We start from the raw sequence: 21826 nt of genomic DNA, 5'->3' as shown, positions 1-21826 counted from the left end.
CATTCAAAACAATCTGTTCAATTATGAAAAATTGGTATACACGCATGTATATTTCTTAATATCTGACATTGACATTGTTTGTAATATCTACTAAATTGGCAAATGACCTCTAATTACCAGCTTTGTTTGAATCAATATATTTAAGCAATCAAGTTTGGGGAGCATATGTGTGGGTGCCCACAGCACAATCACTAATATTTTTTTTGAGTAGGAGGACTTCCCACAGCCCTGAACTGCAACTAATATGCTGGAAATTACTGGAAGAGCAATTGGTAGATCAATGTAAGAATGCGATGAGGTAGTGGTGTTAGGAAGACATACATAATAGAGCAAAGAGTGGAATTGGAAATGAAGTCAGAGTCTCTGATGAAATCGTATCATAAATCATGGATTTTACAGTAGGAAGAATAAATGCAAGTCTATTTACAGCCTAATGTCAACAGGTCCACAGTGTCATCAATTGTGTAAACCTTTCCAAGGGAAAACGGGTAAATATATATTTTTGTTTTACAGTATGTAAAAACAATATTGTAGAGATAAATGCAAGTCTATTTGTACATTCTGTAGAACTATAAATAATCTTTGTGCACAAGAACAATGTTAGTTTGAACCAAATGAAAGAGACGTGGTCGCAATCTCATTGGACACTGAGCCACAACTGACACACCAGACCAACGTGGGGCCAAACGCCAATCTCTACGGTGGACACTGAGCCACTGTGGCCTGCCAGACCAACGTGAGACCAGTATTACTGCAATGTGTGCTGCCATTTCGGAGGAATGGTGTGAGCACACCTTTTTACACATTTGAATTTCTCTTTTAACTTCTCACAGCCACACTTTACAGAGACCTGAATCCAGAACAAAGTGGTTTAGTTAGACCACATTTGCCTAATTATGTTGTTGTCTGGGATAATGTCAGCTTCCATCTAACCTTTTTTTTTTTTTTTTTTAGGGACTGGTTTGCTCCACATGAAAGGATTCCACCATACTCTCCATTCCTAAATCCAATAGAAGAGGGTTGTTTTTTTTTTTTTTTTTTTTTTTCTTCTTTTTCTCAGCATGGAGGTGGAAAGTATATGATCATAGACCACAAGATCAGATGTCTGTCTCTGTTGGATGCCATGAATCAGTGCATGGGATGGGTGTGGCATTCAAGGAGGTTTTTTTTTATTTCTTTTTTTTTCCCAGTGCATCACAAATGAAAATTGGTATTTTTGTGAATTTGTGGTAAAATATGAAATGTCAGGGACAAAAGCGACAGGATGTCCACCAAGATTTTATTTATTTATTTTTTCATGGATGTTATTTGGTATTTTTGTGAATTTGTGGTAAAATATGAAATGTACAGTAATTGGACAAGCAAGATTTCACTTTACATGTAATGCATTCATACAAAAATGTACTGTATAAATACAAATGTTCAAATACTTTTTAATTATTTCTATGTACAATTGACTTATTTTTTTTCTTTTTTTTTTTTTTTTTTTTTTTCTTTTTTTTGTAAAACTTAATTTTCATGGTTGACTGTCATGGTGAAAAAACAACTAAACATTTTGACCAGTGTGGCTCACACGATGACAAAAATATGTAATATTTAGGTGGCCTTGGCCAAATTACTGACACGATAATTACTGCACACTCTATTAACTATGTTTTCTACTAAAAGTAACCACAAATATATTTGGGTGAGTAACTATGTACATTTTGCAGACATGCAATAAAGTTCCATTTAATTTCTACTAAAAGTAACCACAAATATATGTATAGCATTTGTTGCACTTATTTTAGTAATATCAAAAAAAAAAACAAGTGTATTTCAACATGTTGCCTAATACAAGAAGCATATTGTCACAATTTACAATCACTTCAACAGATAAATGGTTCTGTATATAAAATGTATAAGATATAAGGCCTATTATCACATTAAAGTAAGTTGGTTATGGGTTCATGCCATAGGCGTAATGGTTTGTATTTTACTATTGAAAGTTTATAGAGATACAATATATTTCACTATCAAAAACATAAAAGAAATATTACAATCTTCACTCTCACACACAAAAACCTAAAATTTCTCATAATTATTCTAAATCACCATTTCACAGAAATAGTGTTTAAAGAATAATGTTAAAGTTAACAAAATATTGGTAATTCTGACTTTGCGTCGATAGTTTTGATTAGAATACATCACATCCGGTCGGGCGGTCGCCTATGGTCTAGCCGCAGAAGTTCAAATATTTGAACACATCCGAAGCTCAAATTGGATCCGAAATTTCCGTATACACATATGATCGGAACTCCACGCAGCTCCCGCACTACTTTCAATTGGAAATGAATGACTTCCGGTCTGTCGCTTGTCGTTCATCGGAGACAGTGGAAAGGCGGCTTTACGGGCTCAAAAACCTGCCTGGAACGCAGCATAATATTAAATGATTTGCGACTTCCATATCTTATCTATATTAAAACCCGCCTCCTTTGATTTGATTGGTTTCAGTCATCTTAACAAGAGCGCTGAGTAATGGAGTGCAGCATATCAATGCAATAATTTCATTATCTCAGTTATTGTGACATTGATGAGTGCTGTTAGACCGCATAGGCAGAGCAAGCTGAAGATATCTTTTAAAAGGTTTCTGTCATCCTAACAAGAGCGCTGAGTAATGGAGTGCAGCATATCAATGCAATAATTTCATTATTGTGGGGGTTAGGGACAGTTTGGCCACTTTTAATTATTGGGGGGGACTTGTCCCCTTCAGTGTCTATGGTGGTTACGGCCCTGATGTAGAGAGATAGAGAGAGTGAGAAAGATATTACTTGTAGTAGTATTAATGCATAGTAAATTGAAGGCAAAATGGTGCTGAAAATGGTGAAAAATGCAAAGGAAATTCTGACCTATTCACTTAAGAAATAAAAGTTTCATTATACATTTTAACTTAAAACCTTGATGTTAATGTAAAAAAAAAAAAGTCTATAAACTAGTCAAGTCACCTTTATTTATAGAGTACTTTATACAAAACCGATTGTGTCAAAGCAACTGAACAACATTAATTAGGAAAACAGTGTGTCAATAATGCAAAATGACAGTTAAAGGCAGTTCATCATTGAATTCAGCGATGTCATCATGCAGCTCAGTTCAGTTTAAATAGTATCTGTGCAATAATTTGCAATCAAGTCAACGATAACGCTGTAAATGAAGTGTCCCCAACTAAGCAAGCCAGAGGCGACAGCGGCAAGGAACCAAAACTCCATCGGTGACAGAATGGAGAAAAAAACCTTGGGAGAAACCAGGCTCAGTCGGGGGGCCAAGTTCTCCTCTGACCAGACGAAACCAGCAGTTCAATTCCAGGCTGCAGCAAAATCAGATTGTGCAGAAGAATCATCTGTTTCCTGTGGTCTTGTCCCGGTGGTCATCTGAGACAAGGTCTTTACAGGGGATCTGGGGCTCTAGTTGTCCTGGTCTCCGCTATCATTCAGGGCTGTAAAGGGTCCCTTCTAGGTGCTGATCCACCATCTGGTCTGGATACAGACTGGATCCGGGGTGACTGCAGTGACCCCTCTGACTTGGATACAGACTGGATCTGGTTGCTATGGTGACCTCGGAATAAGAGAGAAACAGACTAATATGAGCATAGATGCCATTCTTCTAACGATGTAACAAGTACATCAGGTGTTATGGGAAGTGTTCCCGGTTCCGGTTTACCTAATTAGTGCAGCCTAAAAATCCTTTAACAGATATGGATATTATAAGCGTATTAGTGTTTTATGTGTAAGCTAGGTTAAAGAGATGGGTCTTTAATCTAGATTTAAACTGCAAGAGTGTGTCTGCCTCCCGAACAATGTTAGGTAGGTTATTACAGAGTTTATAGGAAAAGGATCTGCCGCCCGCAGTTGATTTTGATATTCTAGGTATTATCACAATTACCAGAGTTTTGAGAACGCAGCGGACATGGAGGACTATAATGCAATAACAGCTCGTTCAAATACTGAGGTGCTAAACCATTCAGGGCTTTATAAGTAATAAGCAACATTTTAAAATCTATACGATGTTTGATAGGGAGCCAGTGCAGTGTTGACAGAAACGGGCTAATATGGTCATACTTCCTGGTTCTAGTAAGAACTCTAGCTGCTGCATTTTGGACTAACTGGAGTTTGTTTACTAAGCGTGCAGAACAACCACCCAATAAAGCATTACAATAATCTAACCTTGAGGTCATAAACGCATGGATTAACATTTCTGCATTTGACTTTTAGAGCATAGGTCGTAATTTAGATATATTTTTGAGATGGAAAAATGCAGTTTTAAAAATGCTAGAAACTTGGCTTTCTAAGGAAACATTGCTATCAAACAGCACACCTAGGTTCCTAACTCATGACGAAGAATTGACAGAGCAGCCATCAAGTCTTAGACAGTGTTCTAGGTCATTACATGCAGAGTTTTTAGGTCCTATAATTAACACAGGGTTCTCACACCTTGGTTAACTTCAAATTCAAGGACCTTTCAAGGACTTTCCAGGTAAAATACTTACAAATTCAAGGACTTAATGTGGAGACACATTTCAAGTGAGAGCAAGGTTACATTGTGTTACCTTGTAAGATACATTGTTACAGTTTTCATCTGTCAAACACAACTGTGCAAAAAAGCATATATATATATATATATATATATATATATATATATATAAACTTCAGAAAAATGAAAATAAGGAACAACTGTGATACTTTATAGGAAAATAAGGGACAGAATAAGGGAAACACAAAATATTTACCATGCACCAAAAAAAAAAAAAATAATCAAAAATTAAAAGACAAAAAAAATTAAAAATTAAAAACCAAAAAACTGGTTAACGGTAAATTCCCCAACCACATTACAATATACGATGAAATTATTGGACATTACATGTAATTTTACGGTAGTATACCGTTTTTTGGAAGCAGAAAAAGACTGTATAATTTACAGTGAGTAACCGTAAATTGACATTCCCAGAATTCCCTGAATTACATTTCAAATTTTATGTTTTTTTTTTTGTTGAAATAACTATGCTTCTTAGTTTTTTCTTATCAGTTTTGTATATTAGGGTTGTCTGTTACACCTAATGTTAATAAATGAATGTTTATTGCATTATTATTATTTTTTTTACAGTGCACATAGAGTGCCATTTCCGTGTCTGCAGTCAATTATGTGTATAAAAGTTTCTCAGAAAGAATCACATTTGTTTTGCTTAATCTATGTACAATTATTAAAATTTCACGCAAGTTATACACAAAGCATCGAATTCAACAAATTCAAAAACTTTACAACACAAACTGCACAATAATTTAAGAAATTAATAAACTGAAAAAACAAATAAAATATGGCATAAAAATATAAAATAAAATTTGAAAGTATAACAAATGAACATCTATGAAACTTCAAATCAATAAAACATTTTTCAAACAATGACATTTAAAATTTTGAACTAAAATGTTATTGCAATCATGTAACCTATGAATTCATGAAAATTAATATTTTGCAATTAAAGAGAACTTGGAGTGTGCGGGCTGATTTTGGTGCTTGAATTCGTTCTTCAATATTAATGAGGTCCAGGTTTAGGAATATGCTACAACTTACAATTTTAAAAATGTGTAATTTTGTTTCTCTATTTAACGACATTAACTTAAAGATGTCTTTCCTCAGGTAGATTGAATGTTTTCTTGCCTAGCTGGATGTTGTGCTTATGATCAATAATCACTTTCTTTGCATTCACCCAAACTGATTTGGCAAAACCAAAACGCGGATGGTGAAGGGGATTGCTGTTAGCGCGAGTGAAGTGGGAGCGACCAGGTGGCAGAGGATTGTGCAAGGTTTCAAAGCCTTCCTTGAGTGGCTATGTTCGTAATTCAAACAATGATTAGTGCAATTTAAACAATGATACGTTATTTGTATGGTCTAGATGGTTATATGGCGTATGCCTATGGGACAATCGTATATCTTTCATACAGAACGCTTCTCTGCCTTAAATACGGGACAATTCCGTATTATACTGAATGGTTAGCAACCCTATTTTGCATGGATTTTATTGAAAAGAGCTTAGGCTCATGTACTGTAACCAGAAGTTTTAAAATTTTATGAATATGCTTTTAAGTTTTTCTTGCCTCATGGGTTTACATAATCTTAACAAGCAAAGCAATTCAACATTAATTTCACGGAGTGTCTGTGAAACGTTACTATCGTAGTAGTTTTGTGGATGCATGAACGTCATGGCAACATACAACACGAAGTAACACTTAACGTAACTAAATGTGTGTAACTAATGTAAATCAAGCAAGCTAGTAGCATAGGCCACAAAGTGTTGGCGAAATAACACATTAGCGGACCAGAGGGAATATGAATTTTTTCCAGAAAACTTTTTGCACAAAATAAATTCAAGCACTTTCAAGGACCTGTATCTATGTATGTTTATCTTCAAAAAAATTTCAGGGCCTTGAATTTTTTTTTTTCAGATTCACAAACTTTTTTCAAGGACCCGTGGGAACCCTGTTAACACCTCAGTTTTTTTCAGAATTTAGCAGTAAGAAATTACTCATCATCCAGTTTTTTATATCGACTATGCATTCCGCTAGTTTCGCCGGACCGCAAAGAATTATAGAGCTGAGTATCATCAGCATAACAGTGAAAGCTAACACCGTGTTTCCTGATGATATCTCCCAAGGGTAACATGTAAAGTGTGAAGAATAACGGCCCTAGTACTACCCATATACTGCTGTATCAAACATTTATTTTAGAGCAAACCTGTGAAATTATTTACATTTCACAATCACAGCTCCTAAATACAGTTCACTTAACAAAAGAGGATTGTGACCGTCCAAAAACTGCTCATTTAGCCATTACCACAAAACGGGCCTAGAGCCAAATCAGCCAAAATTTAGAGAGCCAAGGAAAGGCGGACAGGAGAAAAAAAGTTATTGCATGAGTTACAGCAGCTAAAATAAATATAAAGTTAAATAAAGTATATGGACACATATGCATAAACTACCTGCATACTGTATTAAACATTTCTTTTAGAGCAAACCTGTGAAATTATTAACACTTTCACAACCACAGCTCCTAAATACAGTTCACTTAACAAAAACTTTTTGGCATGAGTCACAACAGCAAAAACAAATAAAATAGGTATAAATGCTGAAACAATAATATTCTTTGGATGTCAGTGATCAGTGTCCTTTTCACATTTTTTTTCTTCTTTTTTTTAATATTCAGCATTTGTGAAAGGTAGAATTGTCCATGGGGTCTGTGTTTGAGGTTTCTGCTAGACGTAAAGATCATCCGACCGGGCCCGACTGCTCCCTTGACTACTGCTCTTCAAGCTCCTTGAGCAGCACAAGATCCTTCCCCAGAGCCACTTTCTCAGAATGTGGAAAGCGCTGGGTGTGACGATCCTTCATCCTCTTGAAAATCACGTAAATATACTCAAAGATATTGAGGGCCAGAGAGACAAGTGACACAACCAACATACAGATCATAAAAACAGTCTTCTCGGTGGGACGAGACAAATAACATTTCACTTTATGTGTACAAGGGATCCTTTCACAATCATAAAGGGCCAACAGCTTGAATCCATAAAGGTACCATTGAATCAACAGGAAACCAATTTCAAATATGGACCTCAAGACGATGCTCACTGTATAGGTGTAAAAAATCTCTCCTCTCATTTTGATCTTCCTGTGATCTTTCAGGCCATACTTGAACTTCCTCATTTCAATTTTCTTCAAGAGCACATCCACATCACTTCTTTCGCTCTGGGTGTTTCTTAATATCTCCTCCTCTTTATTCAATTTCTCCTCCTTGTGCATGAGGAACATGACGTGGCTGAGGTACAGGAGGGTCGGCATGGACACAAATATGATCTGCAGCACCCAGAGGTGCACATGGGAGATGGGGAACGCTTTGTCGTAGCACACGTTCTTGCATCCAGGCGTCTGCCCAGGCGGACTCCACCGCCGTCCCCAAGACCAGGATCCTGAAGATGAACAGGATGCAGAGCCAGACTTTGCCTCCTGCTGTGGAGTACATCTGGACCTTGTCAAGAAGTCTCCCCAGTGTGCTCCAGTCACCCATGATGAAAGATGTTCTGGATTATACAGGAGATGACCAACCTTCAAGCTGACAAAGACAGTAAATTCAGAGAGTATTATAAACAGATGAAGCCCAGCAGGTCCTGCCTTCTGAATGTTTCGTAATGAACGCAAAGAAGTGCAGCTCCTAATGCAGGTGTGTGAGTTGTGGTCATCTATTTTAGAGTGATTGCAATGTATTCTAAATATAAACTTGTTGGATCAGCGTCATTTCTGAAAAGATCATTCACCGCTTTATAAAAGAGTGTGAGTGCCGTTGACGTTGACAATGAATGACATCGCGATTCGCGTCGGGGGCTGACTATCAAAATAGCTACCAGGGCCAGTTCTAAACATTAGGAGGCGAAGCGGCGTCCAGCCCGGGGTTGTCACATGTGGTTGCTGCAAGCCTGCCGTGTGTGACGCTGTGTGTTTCGTTGTGAAAGCGAAACTACTTTGTTTGGCCTTCCATAAGAGGACACAACTAGAAATCAGTGGTTAAGTACTTACAACACTGTTCCAGAACAGTTCAACCCAAATATTCAGATGTGTCCTGCGCATTTTATGTAGGACTGTTTCCTAAACCTGGAAGAGAAGACTACAATGCGTCTGTGCTCAAAGGCTGTTTCTATAAAGTGGGGCAGTTCCAAATTCGCAAGGTCAGTCTGGTGCTTCTGACTCAGTCTGTAAGTACGTTTTTTATATTTAAAGGATTTTTCACTGATGATTCAAACACGAGTTTTGAGCAGTGTAATGTAGCGCTTGTTTATCGTTTCTCCGATCACAAATGCAGACATGGTTTTAACTTTATGTGGCATTATACGCTACGCAACGTGTCAAAACACAGTATAAGTCATTATAATCAGTAATTATGTCCCCACTGGATGCAGCACATGCCTCGTTTATAATGGGTTTTATTGTTTTTGTCTCATCGTGCCGGGAGACAGCAGCACACTATGGTGAGGGACATAACATTTCCGTCACACGCTTGAGGCATTCGGCCAATCACAATGCACTGGATAGCTGGCCAATCAGAGCACACCTCGCTTTTCAGAATGATGAGCTTTGTAAAAATCGATATATATATATATATATATATATAGATATATATATATATATATATATATAGTGACGAGTGGGGCGGGGCCGAGAGCCGTAGGAACTGGTCGAGGCCGGTGGAGTAATTGGAAATGAGCGACATCTGCGCCACTCACTGGTCTCGATTCCCACAGAAGAGCTCCGGAAGGATACAAAGGAGGAGTTACGACAGTGAAGGACGAGAGAGGACCAGGCCTGGACTTTATTTTGTGTTTTGGTTTTGTTTTGTTTGTGCGAGGCAGTCATCCGGAGGGGCCGTCACGCTGTTTTGTGTTTATTATATCATTAAAGTTTTATTTAAATATCCGCCGGTTCCCGCCTCCTTCTTCCCGAGTTACAATCGTTTTTACTTTGTTACACATAGGCTACGCTCACACTGCAGGCTGAAACGACCCAATTCCGATTTTTTTGCCCCTATGCGACCTGTATCTGATCTTTTCATGACAGTCTGAATGACACAGATCCGATCTTTTCAAATGTGACCCAGGCCACTTGGGTATGTGGTCCTAAATCCGATACGTATCCGATCTTTTGAAATGCGACCTCCGTCTGAACAGCCAGGCCACATGTATCCGACCCGTACGTCATTGATACGCTACAAACGTCATAATTCTGCGTTGAAGTAGGCGGGAACGAGAAGATAAACAACAACCGCACTCACACGTTTCTCTGTACCGACGTTGCTAACACTGCTCCACAAAACGCCATGGCCAAAAACCTTGCTCTCCTCCTTCTTTTTAATTGTCTTCTTAAAACGAGAAGATTGTAATTGTGCTGGCTCCGTTGGGAAAATAACTTTAATATTGCAAAAAGAGCTCCGCTGTTGACTACACTGTTGTTGACATCCATGTTTAACGTTAGCTACTTCCGCAAACAACGAGTGACGTCATTGACCGTTGAGTACTCTTCTGCGTATGCGGGTCACTTCTGGGTCATTTCACGTTCACACAGGAGATCACAAAAGGTCGCATTTAATTGGAAATGTGAACGGCCTTGCAAAAAAATCAAATTTTAAAAAAAAATCGGAATTGAGCATTAAGCCCTGCAGTGTGAACGTAGCCATATACATACATACATACATACATACATATATATATATATATATATATATATATATATATATATATATATATATATACACATACACATACACACACACACACACACACAAATCAAGTAGAACAGAATAATACTCGATAAGACACAATCGCTACTAAGCAGGAAAAAAGTTATTTAGCTGAAACTGAAATTAGGCTAAGTGTTAGTCTATGTTAGAGCATTATTCAATCACCAGCCGAATTTAGAAGATACATCTGAGATCCTTTATTTGAACCATTAAAGGGTTGGTTCACCCAAAAATTAAAATTGTCATTAATTACTCACTCTCATGTCATTCCAAACCCCCAAGACCTCAGTTCATCTTCGGAACACAAATTAAGATATTTTTGATGCATCCCGAGAGCTCTCTGACCATCCCATAGAAAGCAATGTAATTACCACGATCAACGTCCAGAAACGTAGCAAGGAGATCAGTAAAATAATCCATGTGACATCAGGGGTCATTTATATTGTGTTGATATATTAATTTTTTATAATTAATTTTGAAACACAAATAATAATAAATTAGGCTCAATCATCTATTAACAAACGTGCATGTTCAATTTAGCACTTCAGTCAGTGAATACGCAGCCTAGGGGTGGGCGATATGAGCTAAAATTCATATCACAATATTTTACACTGTCCAGGCGATAGATATTATATTGTGATATGAGGGAAAAAAAATGACAGGCAAAATATTTTAACCTTTTTCTTTTAACTAAAAAAAGTGAGGGATTGGACGTAGTATGGTGGCAGTGTTGTAGTCGAGACCAGCTCATTCGAGTCCGAGTCAAGACCGAGACCAGAGAGATTGGGTCTGAGACAAGACCTAAAGAAATCTTCAAGAGTATGTAAAATGTTTGGTAGAAACAGTAAAATTGGTACCATACTCAAACAGTATATAAAATATAACATGGCATGTACACTGTATTTTATTTACTTGATATAAGTTTAAAAAAATATTATCAGTTAAGGGTAAAAAGGCCACAAATCACAGAATGTTTCTTTTTTAGAGTCTTACTGCACACAAACTCTTTGTGGCTCTTACATGCAAACTAAATAATAGATGATGTAACATGTCCTGCTGCCTCTGCACTAACGTTACGCTAACATCTCCATCACAAGAAAATCACCAATCATTGAACGTGTCAATCATAGGCCCCTATGAAATCCGTTTTATTTTTTCCCAAATTCCATTTTATTTTTTTCCAAATTCCGTTTTTTCCATTTTAATTTTTCTGGATTCCATTTATTTATTTTTTAAAATTTTTATCAACTCTTTTTTAATGGTTAAATTTAATTTTATTAATCAAAAAACGTGTCTAATTAATTAAAATCATAACACTTACACATTTTCACAACAATTTATTAAAAGTTTAACAAAAATTACAATTTTGACGGGTTACCGTGAATACATTTACAGTTCTGTGTATGTGATATGACGCTAGTTTTACTCAAATCAAACGGTCAAATGCTCATGAAGTGACTCTCAGAGCAGTTCTGGAGATGTTGTTCATGTGTTTACGTCCTCATTTAGTGAGACGGCAGACGCTAAAATAACCGCGAGCGTCTGTGTGTGTAATAAATGAAGCCGCGCTTCTGCGACATTCATTAACACAGACACGCATAACATGCAGGATTCATATTTAAATATACTTTTCCAGCTTAATATTTACAGGTACTAGTCCATATCATGATCTGATGTAAGTGCAATGACCTACTTTTGATTAATTCATTCAAAATTGGACAAATTCTGTGACATTCCGCGTTAAACTGTAAATTCTGTTTTTATGACTGATTCCGCGTTTTCTGCATCGCAGAAATCATGTGGCTCCACAATCATATATCAATTTAAAGAAATATTAACATACAGTAGTAATCATGAAATATTTTGATTGGGACTCGAGTGGACTCGGGAATAAATCCGATTCCTCGTATGTTCGAGTCCGAGTCAATACCGAGTCAAAATGCACATGAGTCCATGACAAGACCAAGACCATTAAAATATGGTCTCGAGACCGAGTTCAAGACCGAGTCCGAGTCTCGAGAACTCAACACTGCGAGGTAGGACAGTACGAATTAAATTTAATTTAATATTGCGTGTTAGAGTTGGCCAATGATTCCCAAACTTTTTCTGCCGGGCCCCCTTTTGCAGAGAAAAATATTTTTAAGGCCGCCCACCCCACTTCTTTTTTCTTTTCTTTTTTCACATCTCTTATGCTCACCAAGGCTACATTTTATATTGTCAATATAAATGATCTATTTGAATGTTTGACCATACAGATTACTGTATTCCTGTGATCAAAGCTGAATTTTCAGTATCATTACTTCAGTCTTCAGTGTCACATGATCTTCAGAAATCATTCTAATATGCTGATTTGCTGCTCAGTAACCACTTCTGATTATTTTCAATGTTGTAAACATTTGTGCTGCTTAATATTTTTGAGGAAACTATTTCTTCACAATCCTCTCAGTTATGAATATTTGAAATGGTAATTTGTATCAGAGCGCTGGAGTTCATCAGAAATAGAACGGGGCATAAGTTTGCTGTCATGGATTTGTCGTGTCGCATCGCATCCACAGCAGAGAACATCACTGTCTCGTTTGTATTTGGCCAGTTTGGAGAAAGTCTCACCAATAAAAAACCTGACCAGCCGGGCATTTGCGATCACTGGAACTTGAGGACACTTGTACAAACACGGATGGGTGACATGGTGGCTCCAGATCGGCGATGTAGTATTTGGTTTCTCAACAAGGCGATGCCCAACACAAAGTCAATTTGCTGAATGAAGAATAGACTGTATTTTCCGGCGCTCAAACCTGCCAATCTAAAGGGAACACTGTGTATGGCATTTGAGGTAATTTGTGAATTACCATAGACTTATAGTCTAAATAAAACAATTTGCAACTATTACTGTTATTACACTTGTATACAAAACTTCATATTATGCTTGTTATAGAGTGCGTGATGTCATGTGCACTACCGCTGGTGGCAGCCCTATAATTAATGACAGAATTTTAAAAACCCTTTAAAAAAACATTCTAGCGTGTTTGCTTTGTAACTTTAAAGTGGTCATTTGATGCTTTATTTTGTATAAAAAAAAAAATAGATTTTTTTTTTTTTAGTAGCCTACATTTGGCCAAAATCTAGAAAAGATGATGCTGTATTGGCTGTGACTAAGCTCAGCGGGTTATTGGCTAATGTTACCAGATCTCTCTTTTTTCCTTTTCTTTTTGAGTAAAGAAAAACACTGTACTTTATAATAATAATAATAATTATAATAATAGGGCAAATTATAGTCAAAGAAAATTGTTTTTAAAAAATAACATTATTAACCGGTATTTCTTCCACCCGAACCGGTTTCAGAACGGTAATAATATCAGAGGAACGCAGGAACAGAAAAGTTAAAATATCGATTCTGCTCGGAGTGAACCAAATGATTTTCTTTTTTTTTCGTTTTCAAGCCCTGCTCAAAACCAGTCATAAGGGTCAATTTTTCAAAATTAAGATTTATATATAATAAGCTAATAAGTAAATAAGCTTTCAATTAATGTATGGTTTGTTATGATAGGGTAATATTTGGCTGAGATACAACTATTTGAAAATCTGGAGTCTAAGGGTGCAAAAAATATCTAAATATTGAGAAAATCACCTTTGAAATTTTCCAAATGAAGTTCTTAGCAATGCACATTACTAATCAAAAATTAAGGTTTAATATATTTACATTAGGAAATTTACATATTTACAGTAGGAAATTTACTAAATATCTTCATGGAACATGATCTTTACTTAATATCCTAATGATTTTTGGCATAAAAGAAAAATATATAATTTTGACCCATACAATGTTTTTTTGGCTATTGCTACAAATATACCTCAGTGACTTAAAGGGGTCATATGATGTTGCTAAAAAGAACATCATTTGGTGTATTTGGTGTAATGAAATGTGTTTATGTGGTTTAAGGTAAAAAAAAAAAAACATTATGGTACAGTATGTGGAAAAAGCCGCTCCTCGCCGCCGGCTCACATTGAAAATGAATGACTTCCGGCCACTTTGACGCTCTCGACGGTGGCAGTGTGAACACACAGTTAGTCTTTGCAACTTTACAGATCTTCTTTATGCACCAAGAGCTTGTAACACTTCAGAGAGAAAGGATTTTTTTTTTCTGACCACAGAATGACTAATTTAAAACCCTTTTCTCTATTTTAACATTAAATACTACACTAATTGTAAAAGAATAGATTTTAAGTCATTAATGGGCCATAAATATTGCACAAATAGTATTTAGTACCAAAAGATCTCCTCAAAATATTAAATAATGAACTAAAATATAAAACACTTATTTAACTGAAAAATTGTTAAGCTGTATGGTCACATTATAAGTAAGCAATACCAGAGGGTTAAGAAAACCGTATTAATGTTGCCTCTCCATCACTCTCCAGAATAAAATTGGATTGTAATGTCATAGACATAATAATCAATATGCTGTAATATTTACCAAAAAGTGTAGCAAATACCTGTATAGTGAAGCTGTGTCTATTCTACGTAAACCCATTCAATGTTTGGAGAGCTCTATGAACCACGTGACCGCGCGGCGGCGCCGGCGAGATCAAAGCCTGTCGCAACTCTGCTTTTCAATGGCTCTGGCTTTAACTGAAGCGCTACAATTTACGATTTACGCCACATTAAGTGCGCCAAAACGGTATTTATTGTTAGAATTTAGCATTTAAAAAACCTACAAAAGTGGTAAGTTGAGACTTTGTTTCATATCGCAAGCAGGGTTGTCACTTTTGTGAGATTTACATGGGCGGAGTAAGAGCGCGAGACAGCCTAGAAGCGTATCTCGTGGATCTGTGAGCTCGTTGGTGTCTAAGGAAAGCTGCAATAATACAACTTTTAATTAAAATCTGACGACGTGTTTTATTCACATAAAGGGTGTGTAGTTATATAAAGTAATATAAAGTTCACTTTATTCTCTATTTCATCTTACCTTTCCGAAGCGCGCGCTCTGCCTCTGTGTCAAGTGGGCTGGCATCAGCAGACGATCACGTCACTACCCACTACGACGTTCGGTTCTCAGTGACGTTAAGTTCGTGAACGAATCGTTCTTTTTGAACGAATCTTTTATTTGAACGAATCGTTGTCGTTCATGTAATTCATTAGCTGTGTCCCAAAATTGAGTGTGCACAAATGCAGACTGATATCTTACAAATGTTTTATATAGTTTATTGTCTTGACCACCATATTGATCAAAATGTAGACAGGTTAACAAAAATAAAACAAAAAAACAAAAAAAAAAAAATTAGAGCCTAATACAGCTCAATGTTCATTGGCAGCTGTCACAGCTGAACAGTGCTCTGTTTGACCGGTCCGAGTCTATAGTTAGCAAAATGTGTTAATATTCTGACAAAATGTTGATACTTTCATTTTCAAAATAATCAGAGGTGGACTGTAAGGAAGTACATTCGTTAAGTATTCTCGTAGAAATATGAAGTACTAAGTTTTCTTTTATTTTTCTCACAGACAGCAACACTGAAAATATGGTCTTTACAACATGATGCACTGTTGTAGATTAAACTTCCCAACAGTATTTAGTTGGCAACTTTAAATGTAATAACCCTGAACATATTCAGAAGTAAAATGCAACATACACATCAGTGCAGCAGTAATATTAATGTAAAACCATCCTGACAAATTATTTTTTTCAGAACAATACTTTATACCATTACTTTTACTCTCAATACCTTGAGTATATTAGAGTATGCAAGATAATACTTTTACTTAACGGATAGTTCACCCAAAAATGAAAATTGTGTAATCATTTACTCACCCCTCAGTTGCTCCAGGTTTGGAATTTTCATTTTTGGGTCAATTTTTAGCTAAGGTTATAAATAAGACTTCTCTTTTCCTTCTTTCCCTAAATCAGACCTGACCCCTGTACTGCAGGATAAAGCTGAATGTGGCAGCGCTGGACAGGTGTTTAATGGTTTTGTTCTGAGCAGCGAGGCCCTGACAGTGCTGCTGGATCTTCTGAGAAGTGAAGGGCAACAGTGATGGTGTGTCACAGTCCAGACCCTGGTGTTTCTCTTCTGTCTGCCAGCGGTACATCATACAGATGGTCTCCAGAGTGTTTGACATGTCCCTCGTTCCATTGTCACCACATTATCCTCCGAGTCTCTGAGGAGGTGCTGGCCATTCACCAAGAGATTCACCTCCTGAAGACCCCAGAACACATGGAGGCAGGGCTGGGCTCAAAGCTGAAGTTGTTTTCTGATGTTAATCCTAAACTATGTTGTAAATATTTGTAAAAAGTACTTTCAGTAATGTATAGAACAATTTGTTTTAATGTGTAAAAAAAAAAGTTATTTACAGGACAAAATAAATAAATAAACATATAGAAGAATGTTTTGTGAAAAAAAGCTGCATTTAAAGAGCAGGTCAGATGGGTTTTTGAAAAATCTCTCTTTTGCAGTTTATAACGTAGCTATCCTTAAATGAAAACAATCTGCAAAGTTGTTAATCAAAAAAGTGCATTATAAATAAAGATATTGTCTCTCAAAAGAGAGAGTCGGTTCTGAATCGCTGTAACGAGTCGTTATATTTTCGACTCTTTTGTCTGTTACCGTGTACGTCACTGGGTACACATTTGCATAATCCCCGCCTGCCCGCGAAATACGAACAGAGTCTGATCTGCCCACAAACACTTTTGCTATTAGTGCGTTTACATCATGTTGAGAAGACGCGGTGTTCAAGGATACCACAGAAATACAATTCGAGCCTTTTGTTGTGTGCTTGTCATTTTATCAAGAACTGCTTCTCTAATCTGGGCTTTTATCTTCGTTGGCTTCTAATCTTCTTAATTTGGACTAACAAGCTCTTCGAACCACGACCTGTAAGTAGTATGATTGATACGTTAGGTGTACATTTTCAATTGAGTGCTCAAAATATAATTTTTTTGTGCCAATATGTGATGTATACCTAGCGCAGCTTTAGGTTTCCAGCTAAAGCACGATATTACTGTCTTACTGAAGTAGTTCTAAAAATTCGCAGTGAACCTAAGAATATGTCGATTATTGTAGACTGAGGTTGTTCTAATTACTTTGTTTAATAATAAAGAATGTAGTGTAGCACACAGACTTTATAATAATTGTGAAATTGCTGTTTATTGTGCTGCACTGGCAGTTATAGGGTTAATGCGGGAGAGATGAGTGATTTCGGCTGGTGCTCCTGTGATACAGCTGTTCTGCGTTCTGATTAAAAGTTAAGACCAAGCGTCTTTTGTCTGTCGTTCTTCAAACATTACAGTAGACATATTTTGGTTTATAAAACTGTATTGTTTAATCAGTTAGTCACGTTAGCACTCTGCTAACGTATCCACCTAGTGTTCACAGTTTAGCAGCTAAATTTTAGCTGTGGGCACGATTCGCTTGCATAAGTGTTTTTTGTATTTTATGTCATTATAAGAACGGATTGACTATACTATTGTTTTATGTAAAGGTGCTTTGTCAATGGTAGCACTGGCTAACTGGCTCAAGGACTCATCTCTGTGCCAATCACAACAGGTTTGGCCAGCTGACCAATCAGAGCAGAGTAGGCTTGAGGAAGGGAGGGGCTTGCTCCGAACTTGCTTGAAACGAATCATTTCCTAATCATTGGCAAATGACTCTAATATTAAATGTATATTCTGAGAAGATTATAATGTTTTCTGACCTTAGATGCATTTAAACCTGATGTAGGGGAATACAATAAAACATTAAGAAACCCTAAAAAAACATAAAAAAATCAATTTAAAAAAAAAAAAAAAAAAATTAACAATGTAGCAACATAATTACTTCTCTTTTATTTACACGTGAATATGCAAAACATAATTGTACAGAACTTATTCATTTCATTTTTAACTTCACAAAAATAAACTACAGAAATTACGTAGTTGTTTCGTTGACAATGTGCTGGTCTGGCTGTAGTTTGAGCATCAGCTGTGAGAGTGCGCTCCGGTGCCGGTTCTGCTCCTGACACCGCAGGGCTTCAGCCTGGTATGAGCTCGGCTCGCTGCGCTTCAGGTGCTGGTATAACTTCACAACTCTTTTTTGGATACTGATCAATAAGGGGTATTGTCCTAATTCAGCTCTGCACAAGTTGTTTGGTGTTGCTCTGTTTACTTTTAGGATGTTTTTACAAATTTGTGTATGCAGAGTTTCAATTTCCTCTTTTTCCCATTTTGAGAAATCTTGGGTTTTAGAGGTCCCCATATCTCGCTGCCATACAGAGCAATTGGTTCAATTATTGCTTTTAGGATTTTTAGCCAGGTTTGAATTGGAATTTCATGTCGAATTTCATGTATTTTTAATCATGTAAAAAACTCTCATTGCTTTTGCCTTCAGTTCATTCACAGCCAGATTAAAGTTCCCCGTTGAACTCAGTTTTAATCCCAGATATGTGTATTCCTGGGTGTGTTGGAGGACTTGGTTTCCTGCTCGAAAGATGTATTTATTTTCCCTACATCTGGATCTATTTTGAAAAATCATTATTTTAGTTTTTGCGAGGTTAATTTTGAGAGCCCACGTTTGACTGAATAATCTGCGAAGAAGAGACATTTAACTTCTGATTCCATCAGGGTTGGGCCAGGGGCAGTGGAATTATTTAAGGCTTTGGCTAATTCATTTATATATATGTTAAATAGAGTGGGGCTCAGTGGGCAACATTGTCTGGCTCCTTGTTGTTGGGAGAAAAATTCTGTTCGTTTATTTCCAATTTTTACAGCACGTATTGTTTTTATACATGGTGCTTATCAAGTCAAATGTTTTCCCTCCAATCCCATTTTCCATTAGTTTTAGGAAGAGTCCTTCGTGCCAGATTAAATCGAAAGCCTTCTCAAAGTCAATAAAGCAAGCAAAGATTTTGACTTTTGTCCAGGATTTTGTGGGTTTTGAGAAAGTTTCGCAATCTTGTATTAATAATCAAACAGAATATTTTCCCCAGCTTGCTATTGACACATATGCCTCTGTAATTGTTTGGCTCATATTTGTCTCCTTGTTTAAAGATTGGTGTAATTAGGCCTTGGTTCCAGGTGTCTGGGAAATATCCTACTCTCAAAACAAAGTTGAATAATTTGATTATTGCGTTTTTGAATTGGTCGTTGGTGTATTTGATCATTTCATTCAATATTCCATCAATGCCACATGCCTTGTTGGGTTTTAAAGCATGTAGTCTATCTGTAAGATCATTTACTGTGATTGGGAAATCCAGGGGGTTCTGATTGTCTTTAATGTTTTCTTTTAGGATTTCTAATTTGGTTTTTAATTCATTTCGAGCAGGATTAGTTTCAGTTGTTTTGTACAGATTGTCAAAGTGTGTCCTCCATATGTTCCCGTTTTGAATGACCAAGTCTTCCTGTTGTGGCCTACAGAGCGTGTTCCAATTGTTCCAGAAGTTACTGGTAGTTACTCTCTCCTGCGCTCTCCTCTCCTCCGTCTCTCTCTCCTCCGCTCTCCTCTCCTCCGTCTCTCTCTCCTCCGCTCTCCTCTCCTCCGTCTCTCTCTCCTCCGCTCTCCTCTCCTCCGTCTCTCTCTCCTGCGCTCTCCTCTCCTGCGCTCTCCTCTCCTCCATCTCTCTCTCTGCGCTCTCCTCTCCTCCGTCTCTCTCTCCTGCGCTCTCCTCTCCTGCGCTCTCCTCTCCTCCATCTCTCTCTCTGCACTCTCCTCTCCTCCGTCTCTCTCTCTCCTCTCCTCCGTCTCTCTCTCCTCCGCTCTCCTCTCCTCCGTCTCTCTCTCCTCCTCCGCTCTCCTCTCCTGCGCTCTCCTCTCCGCTCTCTCTCTCTCCGTCTCTCTCCTCTCCTCCGTCTCTCTCTCTGCACTCTCCTCTCCTCCGTCTCTCTCTCTCCTCTCCTCCGCCTCTCTCTCCTCCGTCTCTCTCTCCGTCTCTCTCTCCTGCGCTCTCCTCTCCTCCGTCTCTCTCTCTGTGCTCTCCTCTCCTCCGTCTCTCTCTCTGCGCTCTCCTCTCCTCCGTCTCTCTCTCTCCTCTCCTCCGTCTCTCTTCTCTCTCTCTCTACTCTCCTCCGTCTCCTCTCTCCTCTCCTCTCCTCCGTCTCTCTCTCCTGCGCTCTCTCTTCCTGCGCTCTCCTCCTCCTCCGCTCTCCTCTCCTGCGCTCTCCTTCCGTCTCTCTCTCTCTCTCTCTCTCTCTCTCTCTCTCTCTGAGTCTCTGTCTCTCTCTCTCCTCTCCTCCCTCGTCTCTCTCTCCTCTCCTCCGTCTCTCTCTCCTGCGCTCTCCTCTCCTCCGTCTCTCTCTCCTCTCCTCCGTCTCTCTCTCCTGCGCTCTCCTCTCCTCCGTCTCTCTCTCCTCCGTCTCTCTCTCCTGCGCTCTCCTTTCCTCCGTCTCTCTCTCCTGCGCTCTCCTCTCCTCCGTCTCTCTCTCCTCGCTCTCCTCTCCTCCGTCTCTCCTCCTGCGCTCTCTCTCCTCCTCTCGTCTCTCTCTCCTCTGTGCTCTCCTCGTCCTCTCTCTCTCTCTGCGCTCTCCTCTCCTCCGTCTCTCTCTCCTCCACTCTCCTCTCCTCCGTCTCTCTCTCTCCTCTCCTCCGCCTCTCTCTCCTCCCTCTCTCTCTCCTCTCTCCTGCGCTCCTCTCTCTCTCCCTGCGCTCTCCTCTCCTCCGCTCTCCTCTCTCCTCCCTCTCTCTCTCTGCGCTCTCCTCTCCTCCGTCTCTCTCTCCTCCGTCTCTCTCTCCTGCGCTCTCCTCTCCTCCGTCTCTCTCTCTCTCTCTCTCTCTCTCTCTCTCTCTCTCTGAGTCTGAGAGGGTTGGGTGTCCGAGGGTTGCCACGTGGAGAGGGCGACTTTTTGGTTTTTTCTATTACTTTTCTTTCGTTTTTCTACTAGAACTAAAATATTATTTTGTAAAGGAGATTATAGTTTATTTTTGATTTTGTTTTTGAGTGTATTTGTGTTTTGTTTGGGATCGGGATGGCGTCCCTCTCCATGAGGGTGACGCCACCTGTTTCCCTCCGTCATGGCGTCAGGTGTGTTCCGGCGTCAGGTGTGGCGGTGGAGGATGTGTTGGTCGCGGTAGGAGAGGAGATTGGATACGAGAATATTACATCTGCGTCTCGTATGAATAAAGCGGTGGTGGTGTTTGTGAAGGAGGAGGTGCACGTAGGCCGTTTGATTACAAACGGGATTGTGGTAAGTGGAGAATTTATTATTGTTCCATTCACGCGCTTGTTGCTCCAACACAAAAGTAACCGTGTCAAACGTGCCTCCATTCATTCCCAACGAGGAAATTGAGCGTGAACTTTCGCGCTATGGGAAATTCGCTAGTGCAATGAAAGCGCTTCCACTCGGCTGTAAGAATGAGTCGTTAAAACATGTAATGTCTTTCAGAAGACAAGTGTTCATGTTCCTGAACGAGCCGAGTATTGACGTGTCGTTTAGGGTGATGCATGAGGGGAAGGCTTACATGATTTATGCCAACACAGGGAGTATGAAGTGTTTTGTATGTGGGGATGTTAGCCATAAGCGTAAAATGTGCCCACATAAGGTTGGTGTTAGTGGGG

The 21826-nt window shown here is 38.5% G+C and overlaps 1 pseudogene; it reads right to left on the bottom strand.

Moving 5' to 3' along the window:
* Window positions 1-6608: 6608 nt before the first annotated feature.
* Window positions 6609-15452, bottom strand: LOC109055469 (annotated as a pseudogene).
* Window positions 15453-21826: the final 6374 nt, after the last annotated feature.

This window comes from Cyprinus carpio, chromosome B13 (genome assembly GCF_018340385.1).
Source record: "Cyprinus carpio isolate SPL01 chromosome B13, ASM1834038v1, whole genome shotgun sequence".
NCBI classification, from domain to species: Eukaryota; Metazoa; Chordata; class Actinopteri; order Cypriniformes; family Cyprinidae; genus Cyprinus; species Cyprinus carpio.
Note: the sequence above shows the minus strand (reverse complement) of the source record. Positions and strands in the feature narration are given on the sequence as shown.